Genomic DNA, 21,143 nt, shown 5'->3' with positions numbered 1-21,143 from the left:
ACAGGCATTAACATACAGGAAAAGAGCAAAATGAACTCTCCACTTGGGAAAACATGAAAGGTAACAGACTTCAAATAGCAGGATAACCATGACTAGCGCCCCGGCGTGCAAAGCTTACTGCGGAGATTGGATATTGAAAGGTACAAAATGTTCATTCGTGCGGTTGGAAAAAAAGATTAACGGATAATGTTTTAGGTAGAATTACATGTACAAGATCGGTAATATAAAGGATGGGGCAAAGATGGGCGAAGATGTGGCGATGTTTTCCTCCTTTTCGTAAAACAGAGTGGTTGTAAAAAAACGTTTAAAGGAGATGTCCCGAGGCAGCAAGTGGGTCTATACACTTCTGTATGGCCATATTAATGCACTTTGTAATGTACATTGTGCATTAATTATGAGCCATACAGAAGTTATAAAAAGTTTTATACTTACCTGCTCCGTTGCTGGCGTCCTCGTCTCCATGGTGCCGACTAATTTTCGCCCTCCGATGGCCAAATTAGCCGCGCTTGCGCAGTCCGGGTCTTCTCCTCTTCTCTATGGGGCTCCGTGTAGCTCCGTGTAGCTCCGCCCCGTCACGTGCCGATTCCAGCCAATCAGGAGGCTGGAATCGGCAATGGACCGCACAGAAGCCCTGCGGTCCATGAAGACAGAGGATCCCGGCGGCCATCTTCAGCAGGTGAGTATGAAGACGCCGGACCGCCGGGATTCAGGTAAGCGCTGTGCTGTTTGTTTTTTTAACCCCTGCATCGGGGTTGTCTCGCGCCGAACGGGGGGGGGGGGTTTAAAAAAAAAAAAACCCGTTTCGGCGCGGGACATCTCCTTTAACTGTTATCCTATTGGGGTATTTTTACATTTTTTTCTGTTTCTGCTGCGGCACACATACAAAATATTAACATACTTTTCTCGGCACGGCGTATAGACATCTGATCATTACTTACAACATGCAGTTCTTGCCTACATTTGGGAAATGTCTCTAGGGAAAAAGCAGGCGAAATTTATATGCTGTGCCCCTGTATATACGCCAGGCCAGTAATGAGAGTCGAAAACAGATGCAAATTTGCTTTTTTCAAGCAAAACCAGGTTAAACTGTGTAGAACTCTAGAAATGTATAATGAATACAATGTAAAATTCATTTCCACCTACTATTAAAGGAAACCAGTCACCAGGTTCATGCAGCAGAACTATGCAGCATGAACCTAGGACAAGTATGTACAGTGCGCCCATGGGGTGGCGCCGCAACAGCCTCTCCTCGACCAGATCATCTGGAGTGACAGCACTCTCCCTATATACAGACAGGGAGTCCCGAGTCATAGGGTGGCTCTGCAACAGCCTCTCCTTGCTTAGATCATATAGAGTGATAGCACTCTGTCTATACATAGACAGGGAGTCCCGAGTCATAGGGTGGAGCCGCAACAGCCTCTCCTTGCTTAGATCATCTGGAGTGATAGCACTCTCCCTATACACAGACAAGGAGTTCCTGGTCATGGGGTGGCACCACAACAGACTCTCCTTCCCCAGATCATCTAGAGTGACAGCACTTTCCCTATACACAGATAGCGAGTCCAGAGTCATAGGGTGGCGCCGCAACAGCTTCTCCTCGACCAGATCATCTAGAGTGACAGCACTCTCCCTATACACAGACAGGGAGTCCCGAGTCATAGGGTGGAGCCGCAACAGCCTCTACTTGCTTAGATCATCTGGAGTGACAGCACTCTCTCTATACACAGACAGGGAATTCCGAGTCATAGGGTGGCGCCACAACAGCCTCTTCTTGCTTAGATCATCTAGAGTGACAGCACTCTCCCTATACACAGACAAGGAGTTCCTGGTCATGGGGTGGCACCGCAACAGACTCTCCTTCCCCAGATCATCTAGAGTGACAGCACTTTCCCTATACACAGATAGGGAGTCCAGAGTCATAGGGTGGCGCCGCAACAGCTTCTCCTCGCCCAGATCATCTAGAGTGACAGCTTTCTCCCTTTACATATACAAGGAGAGAGCTATCACTCAAGATGATGCAAGTGGCAAGCGGCCACATAGCGCTGTCCCCATGACTCGGAATTCCATTTGGACAACATCTTCAAAGTATTCTTATCCTGAAATGCCGCAGAGTATACATGGACTCACTATACATACTTTTCCCAGGTTTATAATGCCCATGATTCGAGTAGCATGACCCCTGTGACAGGTTCCCTTTAAAAACTACATCAGAACTTTTAAGGCTGGATTCACGTATTATAAAAATATGTTAAAAAACTAAATTGTATTTTTTTTTGCTGCAACGTTACTGCAGCAGGTTTTGTGATGTATTTGTTGCAGATCTGTGTTGTTGATTTCAGTGCAGGTTTCAAACAGGACAGAGTTATGGTTGGAAGTTCACACAATGTACATGTTGCAGATTTTTTTCCACCTATACGAATACATGATGGAAATTTCTACAGTGGATTTTTTTGCTAAGGAAATACGCCACCTGTGATTGCAGCCAGGCCTAATGCACATGGGTGGATTTTTGCTGCGGAATCCGGAGCGGGCATCCACCCACGGATGGGCCGCGTGCATGAGGCCTAAGTCTTTCCAGTTCTCCCTGCTGTCAGTGGAGTATAAATGGGAACAGTGACTGCAATACCATCCTAGGCCACAGCAATATGCATAGAGCTGTCACCTTCTGGCTCCGTACACACTGACGGGGCCGGTCAACAGCTCAAGTGGCAGATTCCCGCTGATCAGCTATTCATGACCCATTCTCAGGATAGGTCATCAGTGGTTAAGAAGAGGACATCCCTTTTAACACAGTGAATCTCACTTTCTTGTGGTGGTCTGCCCAACTGATTACGGGGCTGGCAGTAAGTGGTCATGCCATCCAATGTCTGGATCTTGAAGCACTGACTACTATATGCTGAACATCTCTTTCTGTGTATAGAGGAAACTAGAGAATCCCAGGTGGAGGATGCAGAACATTTTTGTGAAGCTTATCTAAACCTAATAAAAAATAAACCCATTTGTGAGATTAAAGTGTCCAAAGTAGGCTCAATGACCGGGTACACTCCACTGACACGCATAACGACTGCGATCACATGTAAAAGATACCGCAGCATGTTTCTGCAGAGTGGCAGTGTTGTGGCTTTGTGCCAGTCCACTACAGCTATATGAGAAGGCACCATGGGGTTCTGCTTGGCAAATCAGCTGATTGTGAGGCTTCCAGCCAAAGTACAGGATATGAATAAAGGCAGCAGGCAAAAAAAAATAGGGTCTGACATCCAAAAGGCTGAAAATTAGAAATATTTCATTAAAAAGAATGACGTATCCAATAAGGATGTGAAAATTCATATGAGGGGAAAGATACGCACTAGGCTTATGCATTTCAGACCTGTGTCTGGTCTGTACACCTTAGACATGAGAAAGATGACTATAGGAAAGCGGCATAAGGCACAGTTTAAAGGGGTTTTCCATGCAAATATTCTTAATGACTTATCCTCAGGACAGGTCATCAATAGTTGATCAGCTGGTGTCAGCCGCTTGGGATCCTGGCCGATCAGCTGATTGGACACCCCCACTGTCAGCGCTGCAATACCCAGAGGTCGTATCGCACTCATATAGAAAAAATAAATAAATAAATAAATCACAATTTTACAAGCTCGATATCGGTCTGAGTTTTTTTTCAGGCTCGACCATGTAAAGGCTGTCTTAAATTAGTAAAACCTATACAATGAATGGCCACTTTATTAGAGACAGCTGCACTATCTCTATTGCAACTTGCCTGTATAGAAATTCGACGTGACCTAGGAGTGCAGCATAAAAGTAAGCAAGAAAGTTTTCCGTGGATCAGTCTCAGTGATCCAGAGATCTGAGCTACTTTCAACGAAACCTGGCCATCGGTGCTACACTAGCTGGGTCCAGGATGCAAAGAATGGTGTGATTGAAAAAAAAACATTTAGCAAAAGAGGATCGTGTGAATGTAAACAACTTGGAGATGAAAGGGGTCAGAGGAGGATGTAAAGAACTGTTTTGCCAAGTAGGCAGGGAACAGTCAAGCAAACTGCAGCCAAATACAACATTGGTGCCCCAACTAATGTCTGAATGCACAACTTGTCATTCCTTAGCACAGCTGGGCTATAACAGCAGGTGACCAGTGTCTAAGGCCTTATGCCCATGCTGTGACGGACTTTGCCAGTGTTATATCGCAGCGGAGTTCATCACGGCGCCCCCCAAAGACCCCATACTCACCTCCCGGATCTGCTGTACGAGTCCCGCCTGGTGATCTGGCGCATATGCACAGTGCAGCGGTGACGCGCCAGTAGTGCGGGATGACGTGGCCGTCGGTGGGCGGGAACGCGTGATCACACGATACTTCCGCTGTGCTCACGGTGGAAGTATAGCTTGACAGCCGGCTTCCATTGACTACAAATTCAGCCATGGGCATTAGCCCTAAGAGAAAAGGAATAGCAAGACTCCAGTGGACACAAGGGTGTAAAAATTCTATCACTGAGGAGTGGAAAAACATCTGCTGGTTAGATGAACCCTTTGTGGCACCATGCTGACGGGAGATCAGAATTTTCTCACAAGCAGCATGGAACGATGAACGCTCCCTATCAGCTGTTCCGGACATGTCAGCACCACCATCTAATTTGTGGCAACTACAAGAAGCTGCCTGTCCACATGGGCCAGTATTCCTGCAAAATAATTTCAACACTCAGTGGAATCTATGTCCCAATGAATTGCTGCGGTTCTGAAGGCCAAAGGAGGTCCAACCTGCTACCAGATGGGTGTCTCTAATAAACTGACCAGTCCCTTTAACATTGTAAAAGAATTTGTTGCAATCTCGATACATTCTACACTCTACAAATTGAAGGAAGGCAAATATAGAAGTGACTCAGTTGCAGCATCTCCAACACATAATATCGTGGGAGATGTAGAAGAAATGTGTAAAGAAAAAAAATGCTTGGGTTACAGGATCTGTGCAGCTGTTCTCTCGCTCCGACAAAGCCCCCCCTTGGTATCAGCACTCAGAAGGTGTGTGAATTGACAAGGAGATGTCCCAGATTGCAGCGGTTCTGGTCTTAGTGGCGGAAGCTTTTTGTTGCTAGGGAAAGAAATGCATGTGGTTCCCAGGAGGGTACTTTACACAATGAGTGGAAGAACTGAGGCCACAGTTACATTACCCATCATATTGTCAAATATTACATAGGGCAATTGTCAGCAACTGGTCATATCCATGTATTGTACTGCGTATCTAGTCTATGGAGGAAACATGAAATGTGCTTATTGAAGCTGGTGTGTCCTCCAAGAGCCCACAAGAGAACAATAACAGGAGTCGCATCATTTAAAAGAGATACAATAAGCATTTGTTAAAGCAGTCACTGAGAGATCATTAACAAAACAGCAATTTCAGGTAAAATGTAGAATTTCCAGGTAATAAAGAAGAAATGGGACCCTTAAAGGAGTCTTCTGGGAAAAATGCTATTGATGACCTATCATGTGGATAGATCATCAGTAGTTGATCGGACAGGGTCGGGCAGGCAATGTCCTATGGGATATTATCATGATCAGGGGACATGGATCCACTAAGCCACAGACTGGTTTGACTTTGGGCCAGATCCTGAGGCAACACCCGAGGTACCCCATTCTTAAGCCTTTAACCCCACCAATCAGGATGTGGGCTTCGCTGCAGAGCCCCCAGGCCAATATTCAGGAAGTGGTCCCAGTAACGAGGCAGCTAACGCTACTTAAAGGGGTTGTCTCGCGAAAGCAAGTGGGTCTATACACTTCTGTATGGCCATATTAATGCACTTTGTAATATACATCGTGCATTAAATATGAGCCATACAGAAGTTATTCACTTACCTGCTCCGTTGCTAGCGTCCCCGTTGCCATGGTTCCGTCTAACTTCGGTGTCTTCTTGCTTTTTTAGACGCGCTTGCGCAGATGCATCTTCTTCCTTCGGCTGGTCTTGGAAGCATCGGCGTTTTGGCTCCGCCCCCTTGTACGCATCATCGTGTAGCTCCGCCCCATGACGTGTGCCGGTTCCAGCCTCCTGATTGGCTGGAATCGGCACATGACGGGGGCGGAGCTACACGATGATGCGAAAAGGGGGCGGAGCCAAAACGCCGATGCTTCCAAGACCAGCCGAAGGAAGAAGATGCATCTGCGCAAGCGCGTCTAAAAAAGCAAGAAGACACCGAAGTTAGACGGAACCATGGCAACGGGGACGCTAGCAACGGAGCAGGTAAGTGAATAACTTCTGTATGGCTCATATTTAATGCACGATGTATATTACAAAGTGCATTAATATGGCCATACAGAAGTGTATAACCCCACTTGCTGCCGCGAGACAACCCCTTTAAGTCCTAGGCATGGTACCTGAGGGTGTGAGCAAGGCCATAGTCGGACTATCCAGGTCAGGGCAGAGGACACACTTAAGCACAGAGAACAAGCCAAAGGTCAGGTCATGGAAAAGAGGTTCAGCAAGGTAGATCAGGCCAGAGGTCAGGCAGTAGACAGTAGTGCAATCAGAATGAGAAGCCAATATCAGGAGCAGAAATGGGAATGTAGTCATAATAGCCAAGCCAAAGTCAGTAACCAAGAACAGAATATGCAAGCACTTTGAGCAGACCAAAGGGCTCTTAATAAGCAGGCACCCTCCACAGGGTGGAGGATGCCTGATATACCAAGAGGTCACAGATTATTATGGGGGAACACTTAGGCTGAAGCACACTGGCCCTTTAAGAGCATGGCCGCACATGTATGCACCCCAGGCCGCTTACAACGCCAGTACAGATGCCAGTGGAGGATGTCTGCAGAGATAAGCAGTGAGTGCGTGCCATAGCAGGCAGGACAGGTAAAGGGGAGTCTGCGGTCACAAACTGTAACAGTTAAAAATGGAACAAAACAGCACAATACACCACAATATACATATAATGTAATTAAAGGGAACTGTCACCACCATCTTACCGCAGAAACTTACTTTACTGTCCAGCAAGTACTGAAAAATCAGTCCCTTTTTATGTCCTCTCTTTTCCTAATGAGCCCATGTAAAATCGCAATTAGGTTCCAACATTGTCTGATGATATATGCAAATGAGCAGAGAAGAGTTATGCTGATTCATGAGCTTCCAAGTTAACCTAGTCCACTTTCTGTAGATAGACAGCTTGTTGCATCCCTTAATACACAGAAAGTCTGGTCTATCCAGGTAAAGGGGGCGAGGTTAGCTTGGCAGCTCAGGACTCGGCATGACTCTTCTCAGTCAGTTGACTCTTCTCTCCTGATTTGCATATAGCCCTAAATAAGTTTGGAACCTAATTGCGGTGGTACATGGGCTCATTAGAAAAAGAGAGAGCATTAGAAGTGATTGATTTTGCATCCCCTGCCAGCCAGTAAAGTCGTTTTTATAGGTGAGATGGTGGTGACAGGTTCCCCTTAAGTAAATAACATATATGTGTAACAGGAAAACTGCCTGTGTGTATTAAGCCCCATATACATGCAAAGATAATTTTACAAACGATTGAAAGATTGAAAGTTTTAGCGATCATTTTGCATAAAGTACTAATTGGGCACTAATGCCTATTAGTACTTTATCAGCTTCATTTGCGTGCAAATGAGCCTCCTGGAGCTGCTTGCAGAACTCAGCAGGTGGTCTGAGCCCCGCAATTCGCTCCATTGTTCTTGTACAGGTTGCTAAGAGAAAACAATGTTATCTCCTGCTCCTGTGGAGATAACAGCCCGCGGTCTGAATTATGGTTTTTAAGCTCACCTAAAAATCATCATTCAGACGAAAAGTGCAAGATGATAGCATCTACACACAACAATTATCACTCATACGCCATCGTTTAACGAGTTTTGAGTGATAATTGTTGCAATGTAAATGGGGCTTTAGAACTGGTGAATCAGAACTACAGTGAAGTATAGTATGTATGATGACAGCAATCTAATATACAGCATAAAATCAGCAATTTAGGTTGTAATGTAAAACAAGACCAGGGGTCTCCAAATGTCCCAAGAGCTGTTATGTATTGTAATAGCATAGAGAGCTAAATGACCAACATTGTCATAGCTATATGCATAAGCTTAAATCAGTGAATGGTAAAGCTGCAAACATATCATACAGTATATGTAGGGTGTACAGACACCTCATCTTAAGATCCAGCATCAAAATAGTCACCTCACTTTTGATTATTGGTACGGAAGAAGCTTACATACTGGTCTTGAACAGAAGCCATATTCTGCCTACTGTACGTCTGCCACTGACATAGCATAGACATTGATAGACTGCCTGTTGTGGATGTGACTACGCATACAAAGCAACAATATACATACAATACTTTATGCATGCAGTAAATGGGAGATATGTAACAGAAAAGTCCATTCAGTGTAATAAGTTAGGCTCACAAGAACGGGTCGGATTCTGCATGCGGATTTCCACAGAGGAAGACCTGCGATACATCGCTGAAAGTAATTGCGAATGATCATGGAAGATCGCAAATAGGATCGTTTTTCCACGCAGATGTACGCAATGCACAGAGTATTGTCCACGCAGAAGATCACTCTCTCGCTCCTCTCCAGACAGCATTCTGGTATTTCTATTTTCCTATGAAGTAGCGAGCATTTCTGCTGCTCATACGCAATGTTAATCACATATGGGCTACGTAACACTTGCTTCCATTAACTTCAATGGAGGCTGTCCACACAAAATCTGCGCTAAAATAGAGAATGCTGGGATCTTTCTTCCACTTGTGGAATCCGCAATTCCTACCCGCATGTCTGAGCGAACTGGTAAAAGTTCATGCCTTTCAATGCCCACGTATTACAGCATATCATCCGTGCAGACGCCAATCACGGGGATCTCTTACATATCTCCCCATATTTGGAGAGATTGGAGGTAGGGCTAGAGGGCTTTCCCAGGGCTTCCCCGAGAGTGGAGGTGGGGCTAGAGGGAGCTGCAGCCTAGCCCCTCGCCCGCTCTCAGGGAAGCCCTGGGAAAACCCTCTAGCCCCACCCCCTATCTCTCCAAATATGAGGAGATATGTAAGAGATCCCCTGTAGCTCGGACCCCCTCTTTTTCCTCACTATGGGGGATTCCAAAGCTCTTTTGCAATCTTATTCCATTGATTTCAATGGAGCCGGCCCCATTGAAAACAATGGGCGATACCGCAGATTTTTTTAATCGCAACTTGGAGTGAGTGAAAACATTGCAAATGAGAATAAAACCATTGAAAATCACTGTTTTTAAAATGATGTGTTTTTAATCCCTCTCGCATTGAAGGAAAATCTATCGCCAGTATGGAAGAGCCCATGCGCTGCATTTAAGCAAACTACTAACAACCACATGGCCGTTATATGTATGTATGTGTGTGGGTGCTTCTCATGTTCCGCCCCTGGTGACCTCATCACAGGTCCTACAACATATATAAAACACAGAGCCTGACCAACAGAAAAACAACACAGTTAGGGCTCTTGGAAGGGGAGGACAAAAATAACAAAATGAGAATACAACTAAGCCATTATTATCTCAGACACAACTCTCCTGAAAGAAGACACTGAACTACCGCCACCCAGTGGGAGGAGCCATTGTGTAGTTTGGTAAAAGAGATCCAGTGGGCTAAAGGACCTGCAGGGACGTCACTGCTGTGGGAGGAGCCATTGTGCAGTTTAGTAGAAAGTACTGTATACTGGATAATCCAACAGCAGCTACTACCAGGACTGGTGATGATGTCATTATCATGTGATCACCTGTGTGGGTGGAGTCAGGGATCACATGACCAGGGGCTGATCACTGTATATGAGTCTGCTGAGCTGGTGATGTCTGGAAATCAGCATGGATCTATACCACAGCTGTGTGTGTGATGAGTGTGAATCAGGATGGATGTAGAGGAGCTGTGTGTGTGATGTGTGGGGATCATAATGGATGTACCATGTAGGACAGCTGTGTGGTGCATAGCCACCAGAAACACTGGTACTATAATTTCCTAAAATTTCCTATTGTATCTATAAAAGGAAGAATAAAACGGTCTGACAGAGGCCTCAGCAGAGTGATACAGAACAAATAACCATTTGGTTCTACTGGGCCCTCAATGACACTTACCCTAGTGTTCACCCTAACAACATAGTGAAGCCATCTCAATAATGATACCTCATGTGGGAAAGTTGTCCCTATAATGCCCTAGAATCCCTTAAATTCCCATCGCTCCAGCGCCACCAGTCTGAATCCCCCTCAGACCTATCTAGGAAGCTCCTGCAGCAGTCAGGTATCATTTATTATCAATATCGTATAGAGAAAGTCCTGCAGCACTCCTTAGTAATGCACAGCACATGCAGAGGTTCCAGTGAGGAAAAATGCCACCTGTGGGGCTGTGGACCTTCAGCCCCAGGTATGTTCCGTTAGCAGCAATAAAGTGGCAGCATCAGTGGTGTAATAAGCAAAAAAGAGGTTTATTGCTCCATAAAAATGGAGACGTTTCGACTAGGTGAGTCTTTATCAAGTCAGGCTTGATAAAGACTCACCTAGTCGAAACGTTGCCATTTTTATGGAGCAATAAACCTCTTTTTTGCTTATTACACCACTGATGCTGCCACTTTATTGCTGCTAAAGGTATCATTAATCATGACCGCTCTAACCAATCGCTGGCCTTAGCGGACAAGTGTGTGACTAGCACCTGACTGATCGTTTAGGTCAGTGATTGGTTGCAACAGTTACATGAACGATAGATGTCATGTGACCAGTACAGGAGCTCCTGGGAAAGAGATAGGGGTTGAACCAGAGCGGTGGCAGCACCGGAGCTTTAGGAATGTTAAAAGGTGAGTACTGTTTTTTTTCTGTCCTCTGGATAGTTAAAAAAACACATTCTAATGATATATAAAAGGGTCATAAATAGAGATGAGCGAGCGTACTCGGAAAAGCACTACTCGCTCGAGTAATTTGCTTTATCCGAGTATCGCTGTGCTCGTCCCTGAAGATTCGGGTGCCGCTGCGGCTGACAGGTGAGTCGCAGCGGAGAGCGGGGCAGAGCGGGCGGGAGAGAGGGAGAGAAAGATCTTACCTCCGTTCCTCCCCGCTCTCCCCTGCAGCTCCCCGCTCCGTGCCGGCACCCGAATCTTCAGGGACGAGCACAGCGATACTCGGATAAAGCAAATTACTCGAGCGAGTAGTGCTTTTCCGAGTACGCTCGCTCATCTCTAGTCATAAAACCCTTTAATATGTCATTATTGTATGTCAAGATTTCTGTAAAGTTCTCCAGTAAAAGAGGTAATATATTTGTATATTATGATGTAATATAGAAATGAATTCCTGTTTTTATTAAATAAGTCTTCTGCATTAGTTAACCGCCGTTCACGTTACTGTCATGGCTTTTGTTCAATTACAAGTACAGATGGGTCCTCCCTCAACCTGACCTATTCCAAAATGTGTGGTGCGAGAAAGAAAGAAAGTGTATATACTGTACATCTGACTGATGCCATCCGTTACCCTCCTAGACTCCCATGTGAACAAATCATTAACATTTAATGTATACTTTTTTTACTGGATGAAGCAAGAATGTGTCATTTTTGTAGTATGAGAAGTTGGAGTCCTTAAAGGGGAATTCCCATCTTGGCTTTTAATGGCTGAGATGGGAAAACCCGGAGCTCTGTTCCAACCACCTGTCAGAAAAAGCCAAGTTCTGCTTACGTAGTTTCCATTCACTTCAATGAGAACTATGGAAACAGCACTGGGTCAAGCGCTCATCTCCTTCTGTAGGCTGCGTCGGGGTGGCTGGTAACAATGGCAGCGTTTTCCCATCAGGGTTATCAAAAGCTGAGATGGGAATACCCTTTTAAGTCATTTTAAATGAAGGTAAGAGTGGGCACATTGGTTCCCACTGTCTTCTAATATATTGTGCCAGGTTTTCAAGGGAATTCTGGGTTTTTTTAACAGCAAGAATAGCGCTGTAGACTACACTATTCTTACCCTCAATTTAAACATTCTTTGGACACTTTCATACGGGTTTATGTGAGTTGTACCCGATTCTTGGGCGCAATTTGCATCGGACAGCACATGGGCACCCCCGTTACCTGCGGGCAGCGGACATTGCATGTCTTATTCTAGTTCGTGATATGGACCAGAATAGCACGTGCTATGATTTTTTTTCCACATGGACCATCAGTTAGTGTGAAGAAACGCCTGTGTGAATAGCCTGATTGGTTATAATGGGTCTGTGTGCTGTCCGTAAAATACACAGACAACACATGGATTCCTTTTATTACTATTGTGTTCTTTTGTATCACCGATACCTTACTAGTGATGTGCGTCGATCAACAAGAATGACACTTATCAAACTGGACTTCCCACAGGCTGATTCAGAATGTTCGGGCAATGAAGTGTTATACCAAGGTTGTTCATCCCATATACAGTTTCATGATTGCCAGCAGCACATCCCCCTTTCACATGGGGAGATGTGCTGCTGGCAGTGATGATTTTTACGGCAGCACAAAAGATACGATCACCCAATAAAGAAACATTTACTTATTTATCGGCTGACCTGGTGCAACTTTCACATGGCTTGATGAGAGCACAAACAAACATTACTAGGAACTTTCTTGCTCAACTATCAAGCTGTGTAAAAAGCTCTTAAGTTGCTAAAATATAACCTCCTCCTGTGTCACACAACCCACTTCTCCTAATCACATGAGTAGAAACGGCACCGCTTCCAACAAATATATATTCTGTATTACGCACCGGTCCCCAATGCAGTAAAATTCCGTTGATGGAACCGGACAGTTCTGTAATGCCAAATACTCAGGCCTGTCAGTCATGGGCAAATGAATGCATTTATCTGAATCTCTTTAGTTCTCTTCTGTGCTTAGTCTTCTACTTTTCTTTCAGTTCTACGCAAGAAGCATGTTCAAAATTAAAGATAAGGAAAAGTGATTTTGGCAATAAGCCTGCAAGCAATTCCAACACATGCAGATCCAGAATATCGACATCACTTACAGAAGCTTCGACGATACAGTAGTTCTCATGGGAACTATTTCAATGCCTGTCAGCACTTCACAGCAGTCCATTCACAGACTGCAGGTTGCCATAAACACCACTTGAATCCACCCCTGCAAGAAGCTGTGGAGATCTCCGATTTCCTTTGGATCCTGCATGAGCATTTCAGATAACAGATAATGCGCATGTAAAAAAGTGTGCAGAATGTTCTATTTTATTGTGTATTACGTGCGATGGAGCCCTATTGCTCCCTATGGGTGCGTACGGAAACGCTGTACATACGCATTCACATTGTATATGTGGGGCGTTTTTACGCAACATTCCTAAGAGACAACAGACGTTTAAAAAGAAACCGGAAAGCCAGTGCATGACAGCGTGCGTGAGATTCACGATCACAAACGTGGCGATACGCAGCTTCACCCCTCCTGGTAAAACGCTGCAATTTTTACACGGCATTTTACCGAACGGTTGTGTGAGCCCGGCCTTATAGTAAACATTTCTGTTGGGGGAAAACCACAGCATTTCCGCCACGTGTAAATGCACCCTAAGACTAATACCACGCAGACTATTGTGATTTTGGCGTGAGAAAGTCGCATCTTTAATCACTGCGATTTGTGAGTGGCAGCGATGCTTTTTTTTTTTTTAGAATAATCTCTCGTCGCATCGCTGCTGCCCGCAATGAAATCGCGCAACTTTTTATTGCATAAGTCAATGGGACTTTGTAATGTTAAAACGCATCGAGTCGCAACACGTGTTTGTAGTGTTACGATGCGATAAAAAGAAGCCTCCATGGGAATACATGGGAGATAAAAAAAAAATAGCACATCGCAAAAAGATAGAGCAAGCCACGATTTTTTGTCCTCTCAACACAGCATCAGTGAAAACATCGCAGATGGAAAGGAAACCATGATAAATCATTAGTTTTATGATCTGCTTTTTTACTATCACAGCAGGCGAAAATCCAGATTTTCTCGCCCGTGTGAAAGCACCCTAAAGGTCAAAAGTCCCATTTTTCCACTTAGAAAAGTATCATTGAGCTAAGACGAGTAAGGCCCAATGCCCACTTGCACACACAGAATCCAGCTGTGCCCGCAGACATGGACAACAAAATACATTTTCTTTCCTGTCCAGATCCACTGTGGGTCTACTTCTTGACAGCCGGATCTTCTTTCTTCAGCATGGTGGACGTGCCGGACGCATGCCCAGTGCGATTTAAAAAAAAAAATTCTCCTGCTTTCTAGCAGATCCACAGCACAGCCACAATGACAGCTGCGGCTCGGACGGCTTCCACTGACTTCAACAGAAGCCATCCCGTGGGATCCACAGAAAAATGGAGCATGCTGCGATGTATTCCTGCGCGTGCGATCCGCGCGCCGGGAAACAAAATCACATCCGCATGCTTAAAATTGTTTGCAGATGCTAATGCATCCCTATGGGTGGCTTGACTTGCGGATCTCCAAGTTCCACACATCAATTCCGCCCGTGGACATTGGGCCTTAAGACACTGTCATAGGACAAGTAAAAGGAATAGAGCTAGCTGTGTTCAGAGTGTTCCGTACATACATATAACCAGTCATACATACAGATATGTATGTACATACGCATACAGCAACACTATGGATGAGGAAGTCACATGACTATCATGTCCTTTACTGCAGCGTACAGTTTTATAGCACATACCGTAGCATTAGTAAGTGCGGTAATATTTTAAATTACGGTAAATGGTTATTAGAAGTTGCGCAGTTCTACTCCTTCCTGACCAGAAATGTTTTGGGCCTTTGTGCCAAGAGCACAATTTCACCTTTTGGAATGCTGTATTCTCAGGGCTCTTGCACACTTGCGTTTTTGTTGCTCGTTTTTTTCACGCAATATGCCGCATTTTTTTGACGCGAATATCAGTGGGACTTTCTAATCTTATAAACATTACAGAAAAATCACAAAGAACAAACTTTCACGATTAAAAATCGCGGCGATACTGCGTTAAAAAAAAACGTGCAAGAACAATGTAATTGAGCAAGAGCCCATAAGGGTGGTTTCACACGGGCAAGAAAATCGCATGATTTTCACCTGCTGAATAGGAAACCAATGATTTCCAATGGTTTCATCTCCATCTGCGATGCTTTCACTGATGGGATGTTGAGAAGGTAAAAATCGAGGCTTTCTTTATCTTTATGCAATGTGCGATTTTTTTTATCTCCCATGTATTCCTATGGAGGTTTCTTTTTATCGCATTGCAACGCTACAAACGCGCGTTGCAATGCAATTTTAATATTACAAAGTCCCATTGACTTTCGCGATAAAAATTCTCGCAATTTTATCGCGCTCAGCAGCAATGAGATGCGAGATTATTCTCCAAAAAAAGCATCAAATCGCAGAGAATAAAAATGAGATTTTGCCGCAATTTTTTTTGCAGCAAAATCGCAATCGCCAGTGTGCAATTAGGCTAACTTCACACGGGAGAGCGCAATATGGGGTCGTGAATCCTGCCCCCATATATCGCGCTTCCCTCCATGTGAATTACCCAGGGATGCAAGGCGTTTTTATGGCAAGACAGCCTTGAATCGCTGTGACGTAGCTGTCACAGCCGTGGCAGAGGATTGCTGGGTTTCTCCCATTGATTTCAATGCAGCTGGCGCTGCGATGTGAGAGCACACAGAAAGATACATGCAGGAAAACATCGCTCATGTGTATGACCCCATTTAAAAGAATGGGTTCATATTTATGCATCTCCAACTCACAAATCTTGTGCGATTTTAGCGCCGGTGTGAAGGTAGCCTAAAGGTGATTTTTTTATTCTACTGCAGAATGTTGTTTTTTTTTGCGAGACATGAGCTTCCCTATTTAAAATTGGAGTGAAATTACTTAATATTGTGGGGGTTGTTTTTTTGGGGGGGGAGGGGAGGAGGAGGGAATGGTCAGAAATAGGAAGAAATAAAGTTTTTTTGCTCGTTTTACTATGCTTTAGGTGGACACCCACTTGCTATACGATGAGCGCTCAGCCAATCAGAGGCTGTACTCAGCTGTCATTCAATGATGGCTGGAAACTACCACTCATTGGCCACAGTGCTCAGCCAATCAGAGGCAGCGCTTTCTGGAGGCGGGGATTTTGCAAACCCCGGCTTCCAGAACAGAAAAGAAGACTGCCCGGGCTGGAGAGAAGAGCCGGACAGCTCTTCTAGGTGAGTTAATCTTTTTTTTTTTTTTTTTACTTTTTTTTACAGCTTGCTATGATTTTTCAGGGAAGAGCTTATATTTCAAGCCCTTCCCCGAAAAATCATCGCTGCAAACTCACTGCTTTCATTGAACAAAATGGGATAGCATCACAGGCTTCTGCCACAGCTGTGGCAGAGGATTCCTTCATCCCCGCGGGGGTGAAGGAATCCCCTGCCATAGCTGTCACAGCTGTGTCAGGGGAGCACAATGTTCTCCCAATATTTTCAATGGGGCCAGCGCTGCGGCCCTGGCCCCATTGGAAGCAATGGGCAATATCGCCCATTCTCCTTTGCGATGCGAGATTACATTGAAAACATTGCAAATGAGAATGAAACCATTGAAAATCATTGATTTCATTATCATGCATTTTCACTCGCTCTTACATCGCAAGGATATCGTATAGCAAGTGGGTGTCCAGCCCTAATGTAGTTTGTTCAATCATAAATATTTACCTAAAAAATGAATCCTCTACTTTTCCTGTATATAATGACATCACATATGTGTACAATATATAATATATGTCATTACAATAGTGCCGAAAACAAAAAAAAACCTGTTTGTATCTTTCTTAGCTTTAACCGCAGCCTCTGTATATGGATGATAACATCTATGTACAGAAATATCTTTACTATGTGAGATTGGAGAGATGCGCTTTTTTTTTTCAGGATGAGGGCAGCTTTTTATTTTAAATATAACATTTTAAATCTTTTTCCCTTTTATTTACAGTTTTGATATTTTTTGTATATATTTTAGGTTTTTATTACTATGGGGTCAGGAGTTAGCGGGGAACACGTTATACGTGTTCCCTGCTGTCCCCACATACCGACCACAATTAACAGTGATCTAATGGTAATAGTCCTTTAGACCATTGTCAGCAGTGATCTACAGTCACTGACATGTAGACAAGATGCAAATCACGTCTTCTCCGCATGCCTGCAAGACCTGGTATAGAGAAGGAATCCCTGTGATGTCATTAATGACATCACTGGGATTCTCTGCAAACCACCTGAATGAGGAAGCAGCGCTTCTTCCTTCAAGGGTTCATGCTGCAGGAGAGATCAACCGTCACAGTAAGTAACAGTGGGAACAAGTCCCAAGATTACTTACTGTGACAGCATTCCTGCAGCATGAGATGAGTTAAACTAACAGATTCTGATCCAGGTGCCCTTATCAATACCTGATCCAATCAGGTCCTGATGTTGGCATCTGGATCAGAAGCTGTTATTTACAGCCATAGCTAGGACTCCCTTGAAGCTGAAAGCAAGCTAATGCTAAGAAAAGGAGGACCATAAATATACGGCAGCTCAGCAAACTGCTGGCTGCCGTATATTTACGTGAGGTGGTCAAGAAGGGGATAATATTGTCAATAGCGTAACTTCATATATGTAACTAGAATTCTAATCATGGCGTTGCTTTCTGTGTATAGAGCAATGCAGCATTCAAAGTTTTTCCTCCAGCCCTGGAGTCAGCCAAGGTAAATGTTTCCATAACACGGATATATTTTGGCAGCAAGCTTCCTCTGATCTGCAGCAGGGTATACACCTCTGTAATCAATGCTGCAAGTAACTTACCAGCACCCAAAGTTCAACAGCTGCCGCATCTCATCTTACAGCAAATATACTGAGTGGAGAAAGTGGATCCTTTCCTTGATTTTCGCACATGGGACATGGATTTAATCCCATCTGTGCAACATACTGCAGGGCGCCCTATGAGAAGAGGCTTGAGATGAGACAACCAAGTCCTATCTGTGCTGCCAACAGAATGTTCCCAACACATCTGTATTACTACGCGTAATTATCACTTGTTAATCATGTCGTTTACAACGTTGGGTGATGCTAGCAGAGCAAGCAATGAGTTGCAGGTACCTATTGCATCAAAAGGGACGCTGGCGATACTGCTAGGAGACCACAACAAAAGAATTCAATTAGGCATGACTGATTCCTGAATACTGGCAAGAGGCACAGACAGCTCTGTTACTAAATGAAGTATTCCAAGGGTTCCTGTCTTGATGGGAATCGTAAATTGCTGTGTGTGTCCCAGCCTGGCTACATGTCGGTTATGTCCATCATGTGCAATCAGCTGGGTACTTTGCAAGAGGAATACATTACATGCTCAGCGGTACTGCACACGCATCTCAAGGGGGTGCAAAATGATGCATTTTGCATATGTTGCAGGTTTTGTTCCAATTCATAATTTCACATACATCTTCCCATAGACAATGCTTTATACTAGGCTAGCTCTGCACAGCTTTTCCATTGCAATACTCAACTTTCCCACTGCACCAAGGAAACCTTATCACAGAATATAATTTCCACTCGTCACCCAATGAAAGTTCACTCAGTCCGGTAAAAGTCAATAGCGAAGAATGGACATTAATAATTAGGCATAATTTGTAGATGTGTGCAAAACAAAGGAAGCTCTATGAGTGGAAGGTCTATCTGACAGTAAGTGGGCAGCCCTGCCCAATGTCAGACATCATAATACACACCCCCACACTTCATGCATCAATGAGCTATAGACCCCCTTACCCATTTCCTCCCCCCCCATTTAGAAATAAAGAAGTTAACTCACCCCTGTCTGTGATATCCTCCTAGGCAACAAGCCAGTGTTGTACCAAGAGCACATAGATATGTTAGCAACACAGGACAGTCCTGATCGCCCAATATGCCTGAGTGGGAGAGGTGACGGTCACAGTACCCCCCTCCCTTCTCCTTCTTCGCCTATTGCTGCTGCTGACACACTCCTGCCAAGGCTCCGCTGCAGCTCAACCCAGACTATGGTTACCCAGGAAACCTAGAAGCCCACCCCATCCTAGTATAGAAAGCCAGTCGTGTCCTTAATTGACAGCTGTGCTGGACCAATAGGCTTTGCAAAGGGAGTATGAGATTGCTCATGCAGTTGCTGTAGCCTGGTAAGAGCAAGTGACAGGTTAGGGCTCAGAGTACCTACTTCTCTGGAGTTGGGATATGCTTGGGCATTTTTATTGCATCCATTAATAGAACATCTTCTTATAATAAATTAATTTACTGGCTACACATTTCAGTATTAAATAACAATTATCGTTATTTTTCTCTATAGCATCAACATATTCCGCAGCGCTTTACAATCAAAGAAGTAAAACTGGCAAAGAAAAAAATAAGGAACATTGCATTTGATTTTCATGAATTGCTTTTCCTTCCAAGTAGAGGAAAGATTATTTGTGTCAACCTGAGAAATAAATAGACACATAAATGTTACAATGTGCACAATCCATTGCTGCAGTGAAAACGTTGTTTCAACCACCAGTATAATAAATAAATAGTTTCAAATCTGGCACCAAGCTTTAGAATGAACCTGATTTCCCTGTGGATGTATACGCGGCCATGCATGACCATGACATTACTGGTGGGGGAAGGGACATAAAAGATGCATGCACTGGTATTTCTGAGGTGCAAACATATTCCACCGGGCTGTACATAATCCTGCATTATGAGCAGTATACACATATCATATAATGGAAGGGAACCTTGCTTTTTATTATGCAACTGTGAATGAAGAATTGAAACTTGCAAGTGTATATTTTAGGCTCGGCTCACACGAGCGTAATTTAATTGCGTATTATGCTGTGAATGGAGTCAATGAAAGTACAATGATTTTCATGAATCCCTTCACACTTGCATATATTCATTGCGTGTAATACCTGCATAAAAAATGCAACATGTTTTATTTTACCATGTATTATGCGCGATAGAGCCCTATTGTTCTCTATGTGTGCATCTAAAAACGCTGTACATACGCAATTAGGGCTTATTTAGACGACCGTATATCGGCCGGGTATTCACGACGGCTGATATACAGCGTCTCTCTCTCTCTGCAGGGGGAGGAGGCTGGAAGAGCCGAGAGCATTGCACTGAGCTCCCGCCCCCTTTCTGCCTCCCCTCTGTACTATTTGCAGCTAGAGGAGATGGGACAGGGGCGGGGCTAAGTTCTGGGATTTAGCTCCGCACCCATCCCGCCTCTCCTCATTGCAAATAATGCCGAGGGGAGGAGAGGGGGCGGGAGCTCAGTGCAATGCTCACGGCTCTTCCAGCCTCCTCCCCCTGCAGAGAGGGATGCCATATATCGGCCGGCGTGAATTCACGTCCGATATACGGTCATCTGAATAAGCCCTTATATTGCGTATGTGCAGCATTATTACACAACGTTGCATATGTGATCACAAATGCCAGTAACACGCTGCAATTTTTACACAGCGTTTTATCATACAAGTGTGAGCTCAGCTTTAGAAACATAGAAAATTGATGGCAGCAAAAAAGCACGGGCTCCATCTAGTCTGCCCTTATATTATTTCCCTTTTATTTATCTCCTATCCCAGGCAGCTTGAATACATTTATTGTTGATTTTCCAACATGTTTGCTGAAAGTTTGACCAAGCATCTACTACTCCTTCAAGAAAATAATATTTCCTGCCATTGCTTCTGATCTTCCCCCTAAATAATCTCAGATTGTGCCCCCTTGTTCTAGTGTTTAGCTTTCAAATGACTACACTTCCCTCTTGAACCTTTTTTATAGCTTCAAGGGCTTCTGTACATGTGCATGTTTGCGCACGTTTTAGTGCACGCAAAGTCTGCGTGGGCTAAACACAGGTAGTAGAACTCATTGATTTCAATGGGTTCATTCTCAGAAGCACATCTTGTGCCTGCATATTCTGCACGTGCAACAAAATAGGACCTGCTCTATCATTCTGCGTTTTTCACAAGCAATCTCTCATAGAAATGTATGAGAGGTGTGCAAATCCGAAAGAGGAAGGGTGTGACACTGCGCAAAGACAGGGAAAAGGAGACAGCTGGCCTTTACTAGGCTTCTAGAGCCATTCAATTCCTTGGAAAGTGTGCATCACGTGCGCGTGTGAACTGGCTTTGCGCGCGCAAAAATTACAGTATTATGCACAGATACGCGCGCAAAACCCTGATTATAGCCATCTCCAAATCTCA

At 44.3% G+C, this 21,143-nt stretch overlaps 1 protein-coding gene across 1 annotated transcript in view; it reads right to left on the bottom strand.

Moving 5' to 3' along the window:
• The window catches only part of LNX2 (ligand of numb-protein X 2), a 130,789-nt gene extending 111,926 nt beyond the window's left edge, over positions 1 to 18,863 (bottom strand). Inside the window, exon 1 of the mRNA XM_066583245.1 lies at positions 18,743 to 18,863. The gene's annotated coding sequence lies outside the window, so the exon portion shown is untranslated. The remainder of the gene's footprint in view (positions 1 to 18,742) is intronic.
• Positions 18,864 to 21,143: the final 2,280 nt, after the last annotated feature.

Source organism: Eleutherodactylus coqui, chromosome 1 (genome assembly GCF_035609145.1).
Source record: "Eleutherodactylus coqui strain aEleCoq1 chromosome 1, aEleCoq1.hap1, whole genome shotgun sequence".
Lineage (NCBI taxonomy): Eukaryota > Metazoa > Chordata > Amphibia > Anura > Eleutherodactylidae > Eleutherodactylus > Eleutherodactylus coqui.
This window is presented reverse-complemented; position numbering and strand designations above follow the sequence as displayed.